Source organism: Trichechus manatus, unplaced genomic scaffold, assembly GCF_000243295.1.
Source record: "Trichechus manatus latirostris isolate Lorelei unplaced genomic scaffold, TriManLat1.0 scaffold00005, whole genome shotgun sequence".
Classification (NCBI taxonomy): domain Eukaryota; kingdom Metazoa; phylum Chordata; class Mammalia; order Sirenia; family Trichechidae; genus Trichechus; species Trichechus manatus.
In genome coordinates, this window is record NW_004443941.1 from 15,163,330 (window position 1) to 15,186,017 (window position 22,688).

General features: G+C 38.9%; 1 protein-coding gene across 2 annotated transcripts in view; it reads right to left on the reverse strand.

The window, feature by feature from the left end:
- Window positions 1-22,688, reverse strand: part of SOCS5 (suppressor of cytokine signaling 5) — a 63,002-nt gene that overhangs the window by 28,408 nt on the left and 11,906 nt on the right. The gene's annotated exons all lie outside the window — the stretch shown is intronic.

A 22,688-nucleotide genomic window follows, 5' to 3' on the forward strand; every position in this document is an offset into this window, starting at 1 on the left:
TCAACAGAAAATGGGCAAAGGACATGTCCAGAAAAAAAATCACAAAATCAGATGTATACTTGGCCAATAAACATGAAAAAAGGTCATTCTTGGAATTTATCAAAAACATACAAATTAAAATGTGATACAATTTTCACTTATCAACCTGGCAAAGCTTGCTTTTCCTTCTTTTATAGTTTAATGGTACTACTATCTAGCATGGATATTGAGAAATCAGCATTTTCATAGAACATAAATCAGCATGACATTTCAAGAAGGAAATTTTACGATATGTATGAAAGCTTTAAAGATATGCATACCTTTTGACCCAGGGTTTCACAACTAGAAATTTATTCCAAGAAAATAATCAGATAAGAGCACGAAGATTTATATACCAAAGATATTCGTCAGAGCATTAGTTACATCTGTGAAAAACTGGCAATAACCACACTGTTCAGTTATGAAATAGAGAACTGCTAAACCGTGGTACTTTCATGTCATAAAATACTAGAAGGACATTAAAAACCATGTTTCTGGACATGTTCATGATATTAAATGAAAAATGGTTATAAAACGGTACATATAAATTGATCCGAACATACACACAGAAATACAAACATATACTTTAAAATGATTACGGACAGATATATGCCAAAATATCACTGCTGTTATCTCTGGGTGGCTTCTGATTGCTGTAATTTTATTTTTTTTCTGTGCTGTTTTGTATTTTCCAAAACATTAATATGAATTTCCTCATTGCAAAAATGGTATTTAAAAAGGAAGTGCAACTTGAAAAAGATCAATCTAATTTCACATTACAAACACAAAGTCATGTGTAAAATGTAAAAGAAATAATGGAGTTTTTAAAAAACTTCTTCAAGAAAAGGTAGAGAAAGAGTATGGAAGGAAAGAGGGGCTGATGAACACTCATAGTGAAAGGAATAGCAAATACAGAGGGGAATAGCAAATACAGAGGTCTCTGCTAAAGCCAGCCTGACTTTCTCAAACATACTGGATTGGGAAATAGGAAAAACCCTATCCAAGGATACCAATAGTAAGTAACGTGCATTCCTCTGTATATGGAGATACCAGTTATAGGATAGCGAGCAGACACAGATTAATATGATACCATACAATATTAACAAATCTAGTACAGCTGAACTTAGAAGATGAGTTTCCAAAATGTTATAAAAAAAAGGGAGAAAAGAAAGCAGCAGGAATGGTGGGTATCCCATTGTTATAAAAATGCTTTCTACATTTTAGCCAAAAAAGCAGCACTCTGATATGAATTCAACTCTTCGTTTTCTTTATATATGAGTGTCTTCTGGCTGCAAGGATCCGACACTCAGAGTAGGCAAATGTTCGTGTGTGTGGTGGGGGAGGGACACTAATTATAAACATGGATTTGATGATAAGAGAGACAACAATTCTCACCGAAATCCAAGAACAGAATCATTGCACAAGTGTGCCTCAAAGAAACTGGACCTGGGAGCCTGGTCTGGCTCCAAGGCTGCCCCAGGGAACGGAGCAGCAGGAGTGTGTGGACCCTCATCTTACTGCTCCGCCATTAATGCGACTCAGCAACAACCAGGTATCAGTTTCCTCCACGGGGTTTTGCCTCGGCCGCCAGCTGGTCTCTCTGCTCCTATACTCTGTTGCCTTTTTCTACATCATAGTTTCCGCTTTTTCACACCCTTAGCTAATCCTTGATCTATCACAGGTACCTATCTCTTTCTCCTGACCTTTCAGATTCTGCTTCCACTGCTTAAAGCTGCCACATTTCTCTGACTTTACGAGTTTCTCCCTCATCGTGTGTATCTTTACAACAATCACCACTCCACCATACTTGTCTATTCTAAGTACCAAAAACCAAATGAGCTGCCTCAAGTAGAATCTGACTCATGGTGACCGTGTGAATGTCAGAGTAGAACTGTGCTCCATAGGGTTTTCAATGGACGATTTTTTGAAAGTTAGACTGCCAGGCCTTTCTTCCACGGCACCTCTGGGTGGACTTGAGCATCCAGATAGAAAATTAAAAGCAAGAACATTAGTCAATTAAGTCCTGTGAGAACCTGATTGGTTCAACTCACTCCCATTTGGACAGAATTTTTTGTTTGAGTAGGCTGATTTGCGTATCTACTCCAGTTCAATCACCTAAGACCAAGTCAGATATGATCACCCATAATACAGAGCACAGGGGCCGCAGTTTACTCCTTTGACAATCTTTCCCCTTAGACATGGAAACAGCAGGAGCTGAAATAATGTTTGTGACAACATATAATAATATAAAGACGTTAACTACTTTACATCTCCTGTTGCTGGAATAAGACTAAAGAAACGTTAACTACTTTAGTCTTATTCTAGCATTACATAAATCATGTTCCTTGGAATTCTAGTATGCTGAGATATGAACAGGTATTCTACAAATAATGACTTCATGTTCAAATAAGTTAATGCCTTATATAAGACTTTTATAGGTGCTTGGTATTGTTAAAAATAAAATTTCCACGAGATTACACTTGTGTACAAACTCATAAGCTTTATTTGCAATTCATGAATTGGGGGCCATCTGGTCTGGAAGTCAGATAAGAGCTCTGAACGACGTGCGGAAGAGACCACAGTTACACGTGCAAAGTGGTGTAAGAACCAGGAAGTAACACTGGGCAAAAAGTGATTGGTTAGTTCTAAGTTACTTTCCGTATACAGCATACCGGGAACTTTCTTAGCCAGGTACACAGCAGAGCTAAGGCGGCAGGCATGAATTGGCTGACTTGGGTTTCGTCTCCTGGGAAGGTCGGGCATTAACAGGAAATGGTAATTAGCTAGGTTTTGGTTTGCTGATGTGGGGCTTAGCATAAGGGACTCCATCTTGGGCCTAGAACAGTCAGGTTAACAGTATATTAATGAGCACTGTGAGTCTCTGAGAGAGGATATCCTCCTGGGCAGTCAGTTCCCAAACTTATTTGATCCTGGCAACCTTGTTCAGGCTTCACAGGACACGAATGCTCCGTGGATCAGTCTGGAAGATGCTGTCAGATAGTGCTGCAACCTTCACCACATCCAGGGTCCACCATGATATTAGTTTCCAGAAGCAAAGAGTGTTTTGTGCTGTGCTTGGTATATATTAGATGCTCAGAACATGAATATTTGAGGAACTAAGTCATTTAACATGGAGCCTGAGGAAAAAGCAGGAAGTAGACAACTGAGTGGGAAAAACAAAACCAAGAGGAATACCATTTCTGGTAATGACAGAATACGATTTTCAGACAAACCCTCCTGGTGAAAACAACTAACATTTCCCAACTTAAAAAAAAAAAAAAATCCTGAAAATAAACAGCTGACAAGTGGCTGAACAACTGCTAGAAAAAATTCTAGGGGCAAGTGGGAACCCAGAGAGGTAACGGGAACCCCTCAAAGACACTCTGGGCCTGGGAGCATTCGCAGATGGATCTCAGCCAATTAGGTCTTAGGTTTCAGTGGCCTCAGAGCATGAGGTGGATACACGCCAAGGCACAGGCTCCTCAAAAGGTGCAGAGTCCAAGGGAACTCCTCCCCGACATTAAAGTGGGACCCCCAAAGGGCTATAACTTCAAGATAATGAAACCTAAACCCCAATCCACCCCCCAGGAAACTGCAGGGAAGGCTGTTTTAGCTCAGAGAGGAAAAATGGTGGGGAGGGCTTCCAGGAAATCTGTCCCTAAGAAGTTTGACTAGCCGTGTAGGAATCCGCAGGATTGGTTTGCATGGATTTGATGATCCAGGGAACTTGAAACTGCAAAATTCTTTTAAAATATTCATGGGTTGGTGATCCCTGAAGACAATGAGCAGAAGAAAACACAAACCCTCTCTGAAAGAAGATATCCTTTATTCCAGGCCTCGAAGAATACACACAAGAATTTTAAGGACAACAAGCAGTATCCACAGTCACATGTAACTAAGCATACAGGAAATAAGTCATCACAAGTGAAAAGAAGAGTCCACAGGAACAGATCCACAAGATTCTCGATCCTGGAATTACCAGATGCAGATTATAATATATGGAAGCAACAGTCAAGAAATCAAATGAGATACTGCATTGGGCAAATCTGCTTCAAAAGACCTCTTTAAAGTGCTGGAAAGCAAAGATGTCACTCTGAGGATTAAGGTGCACCTGGCCTAAATCATGATATTTTCAATCACCTCAAATCCTTGCAAAAGCTGGACAATGAATAAATTAGACCAAAGAAGAACTGATGTCTCTGAATTACGGTGCTGGCGAACAATATTGACCATACCACGGACTGTCAGAAGAACAAACCAGTCTGTCTCGGAAGAAGGACACCTAGAGCGCCCCCTGGAAGCAAGGATGGCGAGACTTCGTCTCATGTACTTTGGACATGTTCTAAGGAGGGACCAGTTCCTGGAGAAGGACACTGTCATGGATTGAATTATGTCCCCCAAAAAATGTGTGTGTCAACGAGGCTGGGTCATGAGTCCCAGTATTGTATGACTGTCTACCATTTTATCATCCGATGTGATTTCCCTATGTTATCAATGTTATCACTATGATGTACTAAGATGGATTAGTGGCAGTTATATTGATGAGGTCTACAAGATTAGATAGTGTCTTAAGCCAATCTCTTTTCAGATATAAGAGAAAGAAGCGAGCAGAGAGACACAGGGACCTCATACCACCAAGAAAGCAGTGCCAGAAGGAGAGTGCATCCTTTGGACCTGAGGTTCCTGCACAGAGAAGCTCCCAGACCAAGGGAAGATTAATGATGCAGACCTTCCTCCAGAGCCAACAGAGAAAGCATTCCCTTGGAGCTGACGCCCTGAATTTGGGCTTGTAGCCTACTGGACTGTGAGAAAATAAACTTCTCTTTGTTAAAGCATCCACTTGTGGTATTTCTGTTATAGCAGCACTAGATGACTAAGTCAGACATCATGCTTGGCAAGGTAGAAGGTCAGCGAAAAAGAGAAAGGCCCTCAACGAGATGGACTGACACAGTGGTTGCAACAATGGGCTCAAACGGCACCGATCGTGAGAATGGCACAGGACTGCGTGGTGTTTCGTTCTGTTGTACACAGGGTCACTATGAGTCAGAAATGATCACTGGCACCTAAAAACAACATGTTTTCTACGTGTACTTAAAGAAATGAAAGTCAAACTTGACAATGTCTGCAAGGAACAGGAAACTATAAAAAGTGATGCTGAATATTTGTGAAAGAACCAAATGGAAGTATCAGTAGTCAGATTCTTTCCAAAATGAAAACCCTAGGCCCAGATGGCTTCACTGGTGAATTCTATCATTATCCAAGGGGGAAAAAATTCCGATCTTACACAAGCCCTTTAAGATCAGAAGAGAAACGTTTTGCAACTTGTTTTATTAGACTAACATCACCTTGATACAAAAACCTATCAAGGACACTATGAAAAAGAAAATTACCATCTCGGTCATGGACACAGACGCAAACTGTTTGAACTGAATCCAGCAGTATATAAAAAGGATAATACATCATGACTTAAATACAGCCTAGGTATGTAAAGTTTGATTAATATTAGAAAAATCAATGTAATTTATCACACTAAGAACAAAAAAATATATGACAGTCTCAATAGATGTGAAAAACCCTTCAATAAAACTCAATATCCAGTCATGATGAAAACTTTCAGCAAACAGATTGAAAAATAAACCTTACCTAACCTGATAAAGAGCATTTACAAAGGAAAAAAGCAAATATTATCTTTGATAAAACACTGAGACTGGGAATAAGACCAGGGTGTCCATTAGCATCAGTCCTAGTCTACCTTGTAAAAGAGGTCCTACCCAGCAGAATAAGGCAAATTAAGAAACAAAGACATGGATTAACTTTATACCTGTACATAGGAAAGGAAGAAACAAAACTATCATTATTCCCAGATGATATAATTGTTTATTTTGAAAATCCAAATGATCCACAAATAAATTAATAGAATTAATAAAAAACTGGAAAGATTGGTAGATACAAACCAATATATAAAATATCTATTGTATTCCTATGTCAGCAACAGAAGATGAAATGTGAAAAACATACACCCATTTACAGCAGCATCAATGATATTTAGTGCCTACAATAAACCTAAGAAAAGATCTTCAAATTTCTACAGGGGGGGAAACCATGATCTTTAAGGGAAAAGAATGATAAATTGTGTTACATTAAAATTAAGAATCCCTGCTTGTCAAAAAACATAGTAGAAAACAATATTTTCAACATAAAAATCAATAAAAGACTAAAAGACTAGTACCTGGAAAATATAAAACAACTCCTAAAAATCAGTAAGAAAAGACAGATAACCAAATTGAAAAATGAGTAAAAGACTTTAATAGGCACTTCACAAGAGATAATCAAATATGAAAATGTGCTCATATTCTTTAATAAAATCATAATGAGATATCATTCCATTGCTCAAAATATTTAAGTCTGTCAATACCAAGTACTCATGAGAATATACAGCACCAGGAATGCTCATACTCTGCTGGAATGAGTAAAAACTGGTACAATCACTATAGAAACAGTTTAGTATTATCGGTAAATTTGAAGATATGAATTCCCTATGACCCAGCAATTAAACTCCTAAGTATAAACTCTTGAGATAACAGTGCCCAAGAGAAATATACAAGAATGTTCATAGCAGATTTTTTATTATGAAATAGAGCAGAATAAATTGTGGCATATTCATACAATGGAATAGTATATGTGCAACGGAACAGAGCAATAACAATAGTGTATGTGCAATAGAAGCTCTGGTGGCGCAGCGGTTAAGAGTTCGCCTGCTAACCAAAAGGTCAGCAGTTCAAATCTACAAGCCACTCCCTGGAAACCCTACGAGGCCCTTCTACTCCGTCCTATAGGGTCGCTATGAGTCGGAATTGACTCGACAGCAACGGGTTTGGTTTTTTGGTTTGGTTTATACGTATAATGGAAATGAACACATACAACACAACAGATGAACTGCACAAAAATAAGTAAATCAGATACAAAGAATACATACTGACATATGTTGTTGTTGCTGGGTGCTATTAGGTGCTGTCGAGTGGATTCCAACACATAGCAACCCCATGTGACAGAGTAGAACTGTCCCATAGGGTTTTCTTGGCTGTAACCCTTTACGGAAGCAGATCTCCAGGTCTTTCCCCCAAAGAACCACCTGGTGGGTTTTAACTGCCAACTTGTCAGTTAGCAGCCAACCTTTACACCACCAGGGCTCCCTGTGTGTGTGTGTGTGCATGTGTATACACACACATAAGTATACATATATACACTATAAAAAACGTAAAACTATACATTATTAAGGTGTTAAAACTTTAAAGAGAAGGGAAAAAATGATTATCACCCAATAATATGGTTACTTCTGGAAGATGGGGACAGGTGGGGTTTGACTGAGAAGGGGAACACGGCAGGCTTCTGGTATACTGGTAGTGTTCTATATCTTATCTGGGTAGTGAATATGCTTTACGTTTAACCTTTATAATGTATATGTAAGGAGCCCTGGTGGCACAATAGTTAAGTGCTGGGCTGCTAACTGAAAAGTACGCGGTTTGAACCCACCCAGTGGCTTGTAGGAAAAAGACCTGGCAATCTGCTTCAGAAAAGTTACAACCTAGAAAACTTCATCACATGGGGTCGTTATCAGTGGGAATTGACTTAATGGCACCCAACAATGTATATTTATATTTTACTATTCTGCATACAGTGAAACCTGTGAGAGCTGGAACTCCATGGGGCTGCCTTATTTTTCTAGATCTCGAGAAGTTTTCTGCCTTTGACAGGGTGCAGTCTTACCACTTTTCTCTCTCTCCTTTTAGTGGAAAATATTTGAATTTTCCTTCTCTGACAAGTTTCCACCTTACAGAGGTTCTGGCTTTTACAGATTTTACTGTATATGTTACTTCACTATAGGAAGAAAAAAATGAAAAGAGCAAAAGAGAAGCGCACACATAAGAGAGAACAAAGCAAGCAGAGAGCAGCATTTGCTGTCGGCACTGGCAAAGGGCTACCAACAACCACCTCGGGCGAAACCCAAACCCCGCCAAGAGCACATCCCTGTGCTGGAGTATTATTTGTTTTCACTGATTATTTTGCCTTCATCTTTACGGTAAGATCTTGTACCTTAAGACAATTTTCTAATCCAATTATAATGGAAATACTACTTTGCCAAGTTTTTTTCCACTTGATTATATATTTTTACTATCTACAAAGAGTCATTTCAAGAAAGAAAGTCACAAATATTTGGCACAGCAGATCCAACTAAAAATTAGACTAAAGGAAAACATGAAACAATTACATACGGGTAGACTACTTTAAATGTTATGAAATTAAACTGCATGTTAGTTAATTCAATAACTCAGCATTCAATATTTAAGAATTTAATTTTTCTTGCTATGACATGATTCGGCCACAATTATCTATTCTAAGATGCTGTTATTTTTTTAAAGAATCTGAATTCTTGCCCCTGTTCTACATCTCACTAGTCATGTAGGGCAATTTGAATTAACAACTTGTTATTTAACTGTAAGTGAGAACTTCAGTTTCCTGGCTGTGATTTATGAACTTCATCTATTTAACTAATTTTGTTCCTTCAGGGACAAAAAACTCGATTTGGCCTTTTGTCTCTTAGTTTCTGAAAATGGCCCTTGGGATTCCCCATCAATCCAAGGTGTCTTTGTTTTTCTAAAACAGCCAGGCAACACTTAAATATGTACAAATGAGCTGGGAGCCCAAGGACCACACATGGCAACTAACTTCATGAAAGGGGGATTCAATCAGTCACTGACTATGCATTAAGGTCCTGATCATGCATATACAATGAGGCCCAATAACTATTATCAAGGACCAGGATTTTGGAGCTACCTTTTGTTTCCAATTGCTGTGGGAGGTCTGGCATGCCTCTGGGGCCATGAAGCTCCATGCTGAAAACTCCTCCCTGACCTCGCCTGTGCATTTCTTCATTTATATCCTTTTGTGACTGTATTAAAAAGGTTATAGTGAGTATACCCCTTTCCGTGAGTTCTGAGTCATTCTAGGAATGATCAAAACAACTGGGGGCAGTGGGGGCCAGCAGGGCCTGGCGTCTGCCTACTGGCAGTTGACTAGAAGGATAGAGCCCTAACTTGTGAAGACAGAATAAGCTGAGGACAGAAGAGGGCTAGGTAGGCAGTTCTGCAAAGACCTAACTCTGGGTGGTGTTATTCCTGGCCAGAAAGATTAGAAAATTAGCAAACATCTTGATAGCAAGAATGCAACGGAACGAACTCCCTTAGCTATATGAGGGTCACGTCTAAGCTTCCTTTCTGTGTCTGCAGTCTCTACAGCGGACTGCCTGTGATGCATCACATTCTGGTTTAACGCTTATTCAGTAATAACACTTTTCTTTCTCTTCTATGTTTGCTGAGAGGTTTTCCGGGTTGAGAGCACACTTTGTTTTAGTAACTTTTCCCCAACAGTGGTTAGGGTCAGAGAGAGAGAAAGTGCCACACAGGTGGCTGATGTCAAAGACAGAGAAGTGGGAAAGCAGGAATGAATTATCTTCACATTCTGAGGATCAGTCTTTTGGCAATTATTATTAATGCAAAAGCTAACAGGAAAAAAACTTAATTGGTTTTTAATGGTCTGCACACATACACAGATGATATGGGAACGTATCTGTTGTCTTTATGGTAATAAACAGGTATTTTCTAGGACTAACTCTTGTCTCTTGAACAGAGGTGGATGTGTATGGGAAATACACCTCTTATCTACAGATCCCTCCCACTAATAGCATGGAGGTCGGTTTCAATTTGGTTATTCTCCACTCTACCTCAAACTCACTGTATCTAAAATTAACTTAGTATTTCTCCCCAAACTAGGATGTCAATACCACTTTTCTACTGAATTTCCTAAATAAAAAAATCTAGAGGACTTTACTCGTCCTTCTATTTATCATTATATTTAATATTACCTAGTTCAACAACTTCTTTCTTTGTGATCTCTCTCAAGTTTTCTCTGTCTCCATTTTCACTACCAGTAACCTTGTCCAGATATCTGTTGCTACATTCTAGATTTCTACAGCACCCAAGTCTCTCCTGGCTTCCCAGCATAACACTGCCAGATCCATTTTCTTTCAGGAATCTTCACTGACTTTTATTCCAGACAATCCATAATTAAGCTCCACTTGATCCAAACATACTTCTTAGTATGAAGCACCTCCACCATTTCCCCTCCAGCACTCAATTCTATTTTTAATGTCTCCATCAAGTTCTAATCTCTCCACGATGATTTCTCTGAAAGGCTTTACAGTTAACACCACAATTTATTCTTTTTTTTCCTTAGATCATTTCAGGCGTGTCAATTTTATCTTTACAAATGTGCTTTAATCCCCACCACCATTCTATTTTTAATGTCTACATCAAGTTCTAATTTCTCCATGTTGATTTCTCTGTAGGGTTTATAGTTAACACCACAATTTGTTTTCTTTTTTCTTCTCTGACCGTTTCAGGCAAGTCAATTTTATCTCTACATATGTGCTATAAGCTTCAAGAGACAGCAGTCTTATAACCCAAAGCACCTAGGAGAGGGGTGGAAATTTACATAGGTCCAGATTTTCTATTTTTTTTTTTTTTTTTTTAGAAAATCACAAAAGGAATCCGAGCCAAGTAGCTCTATCCTATTCTGGTGCCTCAGCCTTGGCTCAGGTAACTGAGTACATCAACAGCTGGTCTTTGAGTTGGTTAGCGAAGCATGACTCACCACTTTGCCAAACTGACCCAACAATCAACTTCAGTGGGAAAGCTTCTACGAGATTCTGTTTAAACCACTGAACATGTATTCTACTTACAGAGATAATTATCGGAAGATCTGACCTTTAATAAAAAAATCTGATTGCTAAATTAGACTATATGTCTACTGGGATAGAGGCCAAACCCAGAATTTTCTAGGCACCAGGCATATTATTAGCATTCAAATAGCCAATAATAATTATTGTCACTAAACTAACTTCCATCTGATAACAAAGGAGGTCAGGTGGTAGAACAGTTAATTCTTCTTATTCCACCCATTCAAAACCCTTTCTCTTCATTGCTAGAGATATTCTGTAAAAGCAAAACCACCAAGCTACAGCTATAATAGTTTCTTTCTCATTTTCTGCTATTTCAAAAGAATAAGAATTCACAGGTTGTACTTGCCTGTATCTTTTACCACATAATCAAGAGATTATGAATTAAAATAAAATTTAGTCCATCTTTCCTAATTCAAATCTTCTACCTACTCTCCAAATCTGACACCAGAGTAATGTTTTTCATAATTTATTATTATTATTTTTAAAAACAAGTTTACGCTGCAAAAAACTGCGACTGGGAGAGGGGTGGATTATCTCCTAGAAAATAAGTACCTAAGGGTGACTGTATTTATCTTCTTCGCACGTTTCTTAAGTGTCCTTTTAGAAAGGTATATAAGTATGCGGTCTGTGTTTGGGTACCAAAACCAAACCCCTGGCCATTGAGTTAATTCCGACTCACAGCGACCCTGCAGGACAGAGTAGAACTGCCCCATCAGGTTTCCAAGGCTGTAAATCTTTACAGAAGCAGACTGCCACATCTTTCTCCTGTGGAGCGGCCGCTGGGTTTGAACTGCTGACCTCTAGTTTAGCAGCCAAGCACTCTACCACTCACTGCGCCACCAGGGCTCTGGTATGTCTGCGTAGTGGTGGTGAAATCAGTAGTCTTCAGTGGTGCTGTTAAGTGCTTGACCACTAACAGAAACGCTGGCAGTCTGAATCCACCCAGAGGTGCCTCGGAAGAAAGCCCTAGTGATCTGCTTCTGAAAGGTTACAGCTTTGAAAACCACACGGAGCGTAGTTCTACTCTGTACGCACAGGATCGCCATGAGTCGGAATCAACTGGCCAGCAGATGGTTTTGTTTTATTTTTTCATTTGGTCTGGTTGTAAAATGACAATAGAGTAAGACATTATCCGTGTTAAGAATACTTGTGGAAAACAAAAGCCTTATAACACAGAGAAGAATTATATGACCTTTTTTAAATAACCTCATCTGTGTTCTATCAACGTAGTCGATCAATTTTGAGGCGTTACAAAGGAAGGAGAAGCCATGCCCTCTCCTAAGGCCACTTCTCTGCATGGAATAGAAAGAGAAAAGAGAAAAAAAAATGAAGTGTAATATAAGAAACAGGAATCAATGACTACATAAGAAAGAACCCTAGTTCATATGGATATTTAAATATCCCCTTCTGCTTACAACTGATATTTTTGCTGTAATCTTCCTAATGTCTTTATTCATTCATTCAACGATTTATGAGCACATACTATGTGTTAAACTTTATGTAAGGTGTTGGAGATAAAAAGATAAAAAACACCGTCTCTGAGAAATCCATAATCCAGTGGAGAAGGCAAACAAATTAAAATACAGTCTAAGGGCTTCATTAGAGTGCTGTGGGGACACAAAGCAGCTACTCTAGCTGGGCAAGCGGGGCAGACTGCTAGTTTTACTGCAGACCTGTTCTCTCTTTTTCCATAATATAATTAGCAGGCGCAGACCCACCCAGATTAAAAACTACATTTCTCAGCCTTCCTTGTGGCCATGGAATAAATTCTAGCCAATAAGATGCAAGCAGAACTGTAGCGTGGGAGGCTGGGGAAACTTCTTAAGAGACAGCTGGCATATGCCCTTTGTCACTTTTTTGTCCTTTCCTTTCTACTCAAAATTCACTTTAATTTTGAATAGTTCAAAAGACAGTATGTGTTTAAACACACATGTATCAACAGGTGATAACTTTAATTTTTTAGCTTTAAGTAGAATTTAAAAGTCGAAACATGTACATTGTTTTCTTAATAGCTTTATCACCCTGTATTATATGCTTACTGATGCAGATACCATGGGGTAACAGACTTAAAATCTAATATAAATAATGACGACTATAAAACATATTTCTACAATGCTGAGTTAGTATCTGCTTCCTCCAACTCCCACCCGCCTATTAGTAAAAACATAGCTGGATCTGAACACAAGCGTTTCTGACCCCAAAACTTATCACAATGGAAAAAACGGTTCCATAACTAACCTACTTATCCACATATACCTAATAATCTAATCCACTAATCTACACAGACCTTAAGGTATATGTAATTTAAAAAACAAAACATAACAAAACAGATTCTGGAGCTGTGATCTCATATTTTTTCCTGATTGGTGAATTTATATAAAATATTCAAATTAAATCACATTTAGTTATACATTAAATCTTCTGTGAAAAAACCAACAATTACACAAAATAGGGCCCATCTTTCCGGCGATTTTATCCAATTTTAACCTCCGCCAATCTCAAACTACCCTGAAATCCAGGGCAAATAGCATTAATATCCTGAAATTTAAGTAACATTGTAACGAGCCCTGGTGGTGCAGTGGTTAAGTGCTCAGCTGCTAACAAAAAGATCAGAGGTTTGAACTCATCAGCCACTCTAAATAAGAAAGATGTGGCAATCTGCTTACAAAAATTATAGCCTTGGAAACCCTATGGGGCAGTTCTCTCTGTCCTACAGGGTTGCTATGAGTCTAAATCAACTTGATGGCAATGGGTTTTTTTAAATAACATCATAGTTAGGAGAGGTTAAGTGATTCATTAGTAGAAAACTATACTGAAGTTTGATTTTTTACATACACACACATACATATAGATTAAAAATTTTAAAGTCATGAAATACTACGTAAGGATATAGTTTTACTGTTATCTTGAATAATGTGGAAAAGTACGATTTTAAAGCTTTATGTTAGTGACTTGAGTAAAAAAATTAGTTCTTGCTCAGCATACTAGCATATGTTCAACATATATGTTTCTTATATGTTGGGAGCGGGAAAGAGAGGTGTTAACAGTGATGAAAAAAATCACATTAAGGGTAGGGTTGCACAGTCAATTATTATGGATATGTATATTTACAACAACGAACAAAAAAAAAAAAGAAAGAGAAGCTGCTGAGGCTGCTTATGTATAACCAAACAACTCATGGGATTTGGTTCCTTGGTTTGGAGTTTTAGGGTCATGGTTTCATGGGACATCTTAGTGAACTGGCTTAATAGTTCGTTGTGCAGCACCTGGGGTCTTAAAAGCTTGCAAGTGGCCATCCAAAGCACAGCTGGTCTCTATTCACCTGGAGCAACAGGAAGAAGGAGAGTCAGGAACAGGAGGAGGAAATGCAATGTGTGGCTAATTGCCTACATGAACAACTGCCTCCTTGGCCATGAGACCAGAAAAACTGGATGGTGCCCAACTGCCATTACTGAACATTTTGATCAAAGATTCCATAGAAGAATCCTGATCAAAATGGGGAAAATGTAAAACAGAATTTCAAATTCTCATGGATTCCAGACTTTCTGGAGCCATGGAGGATGGATGAACCCCTAAAACTATTCCAATATACAATCTTTAAACCTTAAACAAAAAATATCCTCTGAAGACATCTTAAAACCGAACAATAGTTTAGCTTAACTAGTAAAGCATGTATGTCTGCCTTGAGCATGTGCTTTTTTAAGCACTATCTATAGGGGATCAAATTGACAACAGCAACTCAAAAGATTAGATAGGAACCTTAGGCGACAGTGAAGATCTACAGAAATGTTTAAAATTAAAGACATTTTTCTCATTTTCTATTGCTCTAAAAGATAACTGCCTGACAAAAGCAAAAAAGAATAGCAATGTATTTCGAGTTTAGAGCACAGCTAAAAACGAAATGTATGACAACAGAAACATGAAAGATAGGAAGGAGGAACTGGAGTATACAACTATAAGATTCAAAGGAGTCCTGGTGGTGCAGTGATTAAATGCTCAGTTGTGAACGGAAACATCAGCTGTTTGAACCCATCAGCCACTCCACAGGAGATGTGTAAGTTTGCTTCTGTAAAGATTACAGCCTTGGAAACCCTATGGGGCAGTTCTACTCTGTCCTATAGGGTTGCTATGAGTCAGAAATGACTTGACAGCAGTGGGTTTACTAGAAGACTCTTGCATTACACATGAAGTGGCATAATATTATTTGATGACAGACTGTGATTAATTGTTTATAAGTAATTTAGGGCCACCACTAAAAAAATTTTTTAAAGAAAGGCATAAATAATAAGGCAATAAAGAAAAAGAAAATGGAATTATAAAAAAATAATCCAAAACCAGGCAGAAAAACAGGAAACAAAGAACAGATGGAACAATTAGAGAACAAATAGTAAGATGGTCCATTTTAATCCAACCGTATCAATAATTACATTAAGTGTAAGTGGTCTAACCCAGAGATTGGCAAACTTCTTCTGTAAAGAGCCAGAAAATATTTTAGACTTTGAGAACCATATGGTCTCTGCCACAGCTACTTAACCCTGCCACAGTAGCGCAAAAATAGCCACCAAGTAATAATGTAAATGAATGGGTATAGCTGTGTGGGAATAAAGCTTTACTTACAAAAATAGGTGGCAGGGCAGATTTGGTGTATGGGTCATAGTCTGCCAACCCCTGGGCTAAATACACCAATTAAAAGTTAGAAATTGTCAGAATGGAGAAAAAAGCAAGACCCAACAGCATGCTGTCTACAAGGAATACACATTACATATATTGACAGAAATAGGTTAGAGTAAAAAAATGGAAAAACACACACTATATAAGTACTAAGCAAAATGAAATTTTAGTAGCAGACACAAAGACTCCAGAACAAAAGAAATTACCAACGATAAAAAGGGAGATTTCATGATTGACACAGCGGTCAATTCATCAACCCCTGAACCAAACTACACCCGATGCCATTGAGTCAATTCTGATGCATAGCGACCCTATGGGACAAAGCAGAACTGCCCCATGAGGCTTCCAAGAAGCAGCTGGTGGATTTGAATTGCCAACCTTTTGATTAGCAGCTGAGCTCTTAACCACTATACCACCAGGGCTTAACAATCCTAAACATGCTGTAGCATTGCTTCAAAAGCACTGTTACATGAAGCAAAATCTGATAGAATTGAAAGGAAAAACAGAAATTCAAAATTATAGTTAGAGACTTCAACCCTCCTCTCTCAGTAATCTATAGAAAAAGTAGATACAAAATCAGTAGAGAGATAAGATACATGAAGACCATCCTAACCTATAATTGACATTTATAGAACGCTCCACCCAACAACAAGAGAATATACAAATCTTTTCAAATACACATGGAACATTACCAAGATATACCATATGTTGGGTCATGAAACAATCTAGAAATGTAACAAGAACTGAAATCAAGAGTATGTTCTCTGACTACAACAGCATTAAATGAAAATACAGTAAAGAAAAGATACCTGGAAAATCCACAAATATCTGGAAATAAAGCAACATTCTTCAAAACAATCATGGGCCAGAAAAGAAATTAATAGGAAAATTAGAAATATTTAGAATGGAATGATAACGAAAACACATCAATATCTGTGGGAAATTTACGGCTTTAAATGTTGGTGATTTTAAAACATTTAAAGGAAGTTTTAAAATCAATGATTTAAGCTTTCACTTTTAAAAGACTAGAAAAAGCAGATTAAACCCAATGTAGGAAAAGGGAGGAAGAAATTAATGAAAGATGAAAGTTCAAACCACAAAACAGAAAACAGAAAATCAACACAACCAAAAGTTGGTTCCCTGAAAGAATGAAATTGACAACCCCCTAAGCTAGACTAATCAAGGAGGAAAAATGGAGAAAATATATCCAGTATTAGGAATGAACATGGAAACATCACTACAGATCCTACCAACATCGAAAGGAAATATTATTTCATAAAATTTATAATTTACTTTCATGTTGTTAAATTTTACAAGTTAGATGAAATGGGAATATTCACTGAAAGATACAAATTACCAAAAGAGATATAAGAAGAAATAGAAAATTTAAATGGCCCTATATCTATTTTTCTTTTATTTGAATTTGTAAAAAACCTTTCCACAAATAACACTTCAGGCACAGATGGTTTCATTGCTGAATTCTATCAAACATTTAAGGAAGAACTAAAATAAATTTTATCCAAAGCTTGCCATAAAAGAAAGGAAGAGGGAACACTTCCTAATTCATTTTATAAGGTCAGCATAACCCTGCAACCACTACATGATAAAGGCATTATAAGAAAACTATAGACCAATATTCCTCATTCAATATAGCAATATATAAAAGGAGAATGGATTTCAACCAAATGGAGTTTATCCCAGGAGTTCAAGGTATCAATCCATGTATCACCATATTAATAAAGGAGATACACCATAAAATCATAAATCATGCATAACACTGCAAAGAAGGAATTCCAGAACACTTACTTGTGCTCATGTAGAATCTGTACACAGACCCAGGGGCAGTCATTCGAATAGCACAAGGGGATCCTGTACAATTTAAAATCAGGAAAGCTGTGTCTCAGGGTTGTATTCTATCACCATACTTATTCAATCTGTATGCTGAGCAAACAATCCGATAAACTGGACTAGATGAAGATGAAAGCAGCATTAGGATTGGAGGAAGACTCGTTAACAACATGTGATATGCAGATGACACAACTCTGTGCTTGCTGAAAGAGAAGAGGACTTGAAGCACTTATTGATGAAGATCAAAGACTACAGCCTTAAGTGTGGATTACACCTCAACCTAAAGAAAATAAAAATGCTCACAACTGGACCAATAAGCAACATCATGATAAACGGAAAAACGACTGAAGCTGTCAAGGATTTCATTTTACTTGGCTCCACAATCAACACACATGGAAGCAGCAGTCAAGAAATCAAACAACTCACTGAATTGGGCAAACCTGCTGCAAAAGACCTCTTTAAAGTGTTAAAAAGCAAAGATGTCACCTTTAGGACTAAAATATGCCTGACCCCAAGCTATAGTATTTTCGATCACCTCATATGCATGCGGAAGCTGGACAATGAATAAGGAAGATCAAAGAAGAACTGATGCCTTTGAATTATGGTGTTGGCAAAGAATATTAAATACACCATGGACTGCCAGACGAACCAACAAATCTGTCTTGGAAGAAATACAGCCAGAATGCTCCTTCGAAGCAAGGACGGCGAGACTTCGTCTTACGTACTTTGGACATGTATCAGTAGGGACCAGTCCCTGGAGAAGGACATAATGCTTGATAAAGTAGAGGGTCAGCGAAAAAAGAGGAAGACCTTCAATGAGATGGACTGACACAGTGGCTGCAACGATGGGCTAAAACATAGCAACGACTGTGAGGATGGCGCAGGACCAGGCAGTGTTTGGTTCTGTTGTACACAGGGTCACTAGGAGCTGGAACTGACTCAACAGCACCTAACAGTAACAACAACCATAAAATCATTTTCAATAGATGCAGAAAAAGCACTTGACAAAGTTAAACACCCATTTATGAAAAATACTCTAAGCAAACTAGAAATAGAATTCCCTCAGTGATAAAGGGCATCTATGAAAATGTTCTTTTCGACAATGAATGTGACGCCACTCCTTTTCAGTTTGTCATTCCTAGCAGAGCAGATCACATAATTGATTCAAAATGGCCAGTACCAGTCTATTTCAGCTTACTAATGCCTAGGATATCGATGTTTATGCGTTCCGTATCATTTTTGACAACTTCCAATTTTCCTAGATTTCATACTTCATACATTCCAATTCCAATTATTAATGGATGTTTGCAGCTGTTTCTTCTCTCATTTTGAGTCGTGCCCTATCAGCAAATGAAGGTCCTGAAAGCTTTACTTCATCCACAGCATTAAAGTCAACTCTACTTTGAATTGGCAGCTATTCCTCAGTCATATTTTGAGTGCCTTCCAACCTGAGGGGCTCATCTTCCAGCACTATATCAGATGATGTTCCGTTGCTATTTATAAGGTTTTCACTGGCCAATTTTTTCAGAAGTAGACCACCAGGTCTTTCTTCTTAGTCTGTTTTAGTCTGGAAGCTCTGCTGAAACCTGTCCACCATGGGTGACATGGCTGGTCTCTGAAATACCAGTGGCATAGTTTCCAGCAGCACAGCAACACGCAAGCCACCACAGTATGACCACGTGACAGATGAGGGGTCTGAGTCCAACATAATTCTTATGGCTGGGAAAGTTTTAGAACTACTGCTACAGAAGAAAATAAAAAGGAGCATAAAGAAGAGATTTGATGGTATGTAAACTGAGTTATCAGTGCTACCTACCTCATAAGAGATGTCATCTACAGTAAGTGCTATTTAAATCACGTCACAATAACTCTGTTAAAGTTCAACTTTCTCCTTATGTGCTTCAAGGTGTTCCACTTCCAAATCTTAGTCTTCTATCATCTAACTACCCTAATTTCTCATTAATCCCAACTCAAACTATGCATTTTAGATAAGGAATCCTGTTTGCCAGTTCCTTTGCTTTTTCTTCCTTAAATTTCTACATCCTTGGTACTGTTTCCCTCACCTCTTAAAAGTGTTGACTATGCTTCTCCGCACAGCCTTGTCTTTCTACTTCCTTTAAAACCAAACCCAAAACTCATCTTTTCCACTAAGTGCTAAACCACCTAACTCAGTTTCTTCCAAATTTCCCTTAGAACTTGAAGATCTTGCTCTTAATAGATGTATTTATTTTACTGAATTTGGGCATCTCATCTCAGTGACTCACCAACTCCATCCCCCGGCTGAGAGAGTAGAACCTCTAGGGGAGAAATGAAAATATTACAGTCCTCTTCATGGTTCTTTCTCTTGAGGTTTTCTCACTTTGCCCTCTTAGACTGCATTCTATTAGTGGGTCTTAAGCGCTACAGAAGGAGCCCTGGTGATGCAGTGGTTAAAGCGCTCAGCTGCTAACTGAAAGGTCAGCAGTTTGAACCCACGAGCCACTCTGAGGAAGAAAGATGTGGCAGTCTGTTTTCATAAAGATCACAGCCTTGGAAACGTTATGCGGCAGCTCTATTCTGTCCTATAGGGTCGCTATGAGTTGGAATAGACTCAAAGGCAGTGGGTTTGGTTTTTAATAAACTCTATAGAGCTGGAGGAGTAAGAGGGGGAAAGAGGCAAAGAGCTAGCTGCTTAGGGCTGCTCTGGACGTGATTTTAAAGATTTAAAAAGTCTTGAGGCTTCATTATTTGTTCAGACCACCTTACCAGCCTAAGAAAAGAAACAGCCATTCCAAAAAAAGGAACTCTAGGTAAAGAATAACGAAGTGCATTTGTCTAAGAATTCCCTATGTTGTCTGGATGGCTGGCTAGACAGGATGCAGATTCAATCAGGAAGGCAGATCCCAATTGGTACAATGTTTCAAGGGCACTAATGTATTTCTGGCAGCAATTATTTTTATATATTCTTTGCAGGGCTATGTACCGGGGGAGGTTGGGTACAGGAGGGCAACAGGTAAATATTAAAAAATGCCCACGCTCCTGAACTAAGTTCTAATATTGGCAGTCACTTTTTGTTCTGCATGAATTATTATTTAGGAATTATGGTCATTACTCATCTAACTATAACAATATGTCTTCCAAATCTGTATCTACAACCCCAACCACAATCGTGATCTAGACTCCTATTTCCAACTAATACCTTGGTTATATGTGTCGTTACTTATCTAAAATGCCTAACTACTGGAGGCGGAGCCAAGATGGCTGAGTACACAGACGCTTCCTGTGGTCCCTCTTACAACAAAGACCCGAAAAAACAAGTTAATTGATTATATATGAAAATCTAGGAGTCCTAAACATCAAAGGCAAAGTTGAGGAATCGGACTGAAAGGCAGGGGGAAGAAGAGATGCTTCAGAAGCAGCAAGGAGTTGCCAGACCTGACCCGGCAGGAACCAGCAGCCTGCAGGGTGGATCAGCTGGCATGCTCAGTGAGGCAAGCAGTGGTGTTTGGGACATGTTTTCCATATTGGGAGAGACCAAGTGGCAGAGAGTCTACTCAAGCCTCCAGAACCTGTGCAAAGCAGCACTCAATCAACAAAAGATGAGTACATGCATCTAATCCACCACGTGGATCAAAAAACACTGTTTGGGAAGAATCTCCCTCCCATTTACCTGCCTCCTCCCCACTCTGCACCAGGTGGTCCCAGGCCAGCTTCAGCGATTGCTGTGTTCCCTGGGCCAGAAGTAGGACCCGTCACACACCCTGAGCCATTCTCCTGGCCTTGGAGAGGGAATAAATTAACAAACAAGGAAAAAATGATCTGCCAGCTCCCCTAAGTCAGGAACTCAGGGCAGCCTCAGCTCCTTTGCCTAGGCACAGACATAAGGGGCCCACGGACTTTGAATGCCTTTCACCCCTGCACAGACCTGTGTGGGCCCATTTCAACAGCGTAGGCCCTCATCAGCACAATACAACAGGGTATATAATTGAAGCCTAACTTCAACTGTATCAGCTATATGATGGAATGGAAGGTTCATGACATTTGACACCAGTCTGCCCATTAAGCAGGGTCCTCACCTACCTACATCAGTGGCCTGAGGACTGATGGCTCCATCCCTGCCACCTAGCCACCTTTGATAGGGGTCCAAGAATAAGTGGTGCCTCCCAGTCCTTATAGCCAACAGTACTGGGTGCCTAAAGTCTGGCTGCAAAACCTATGCACCTACGCACTCTAGGGAACAGGGACACATTTTCCCCCTAGACACATAGGGGCAGCCGTCAGCCCCCTGCCTTGCTCAGCGTGTGACCCCCTACTGCAGCCAGATACCTGTGGCTACTCCAATCACCCCTGCCTGTCTAGGACTGTAGGTGAGAGTCCACACCACACACTTGGTGACCAACTATCTGAACACCTGAGCTGAATCCATACAAGAAAAGTACATGGACTCCTGGGTTCACACACCTAGTAACAGATCTAACCACCTGGTGACAGGACGTTAGAGCCAATAATCAAACTAGCTCACATGAGCAGCCTATTTGGGCATATCAAAATAAACCAAAACAAGAAGCTAGGACACAGTAAGCAAACATAAAATAAACAAATATAATAACCTTATTGATGGCTCAGAGACAACAGTAAATATCAAATCACATAAAGAGGCAGACCATGATGGCTTTAGCAAGCTCCCAAAACAAAGAATCAAGAAATCTTCCAGAGGAAGAGAACTTCTTGGAATTACCGGAAGTAGAATACAAAAGATTACTATACAAAACTCTTCAGGAGATCAGGCAAAATGCAGAACAAGCCAAGGAACACACAGACAAAGCCACAGAGGAACTTAAGATGATTACAGAAGAGCATAATGACAAATTTAACAGGCTACCAGAATCCACAGAGATAGCAAACAGAAATTCAGAAGATTAACAATAAAATTTCAGAATTAGACAACTCAATAGAAAGTCACAGGAGATGAATTGAGGCAATGGAAGTCTGAATTAGTGAGACTGAAGATAAAGCACTTGACACCAACTAATTTGTGGAAAAATCCGACGAAAGAATTTTAAAAAAATGAAGAAACCCTAAGAATTATGTGGGACTCTATCAAGAGGAATAACCTACGAGTGACTGGAGTACCCGAATGGGGTAGAGGGGAGGGATAACAGAAAATACAGAGAGAACTGTTGGCAAAAAAACTTCCCTGATATCGTGAAAGATGAGAAGATATCTAAGATGCTCATCAAACCCCACACAAGGTAGATCCCAAAAGAAAGTCACCAAGACATATTATAATCAAACTTGCCAAAACTAAAGATAAAAAGAAAATTTTAAGAGCGGCTAGGGAGAAACGAAAAGTCATCTACAAAGGAGAGTCAAT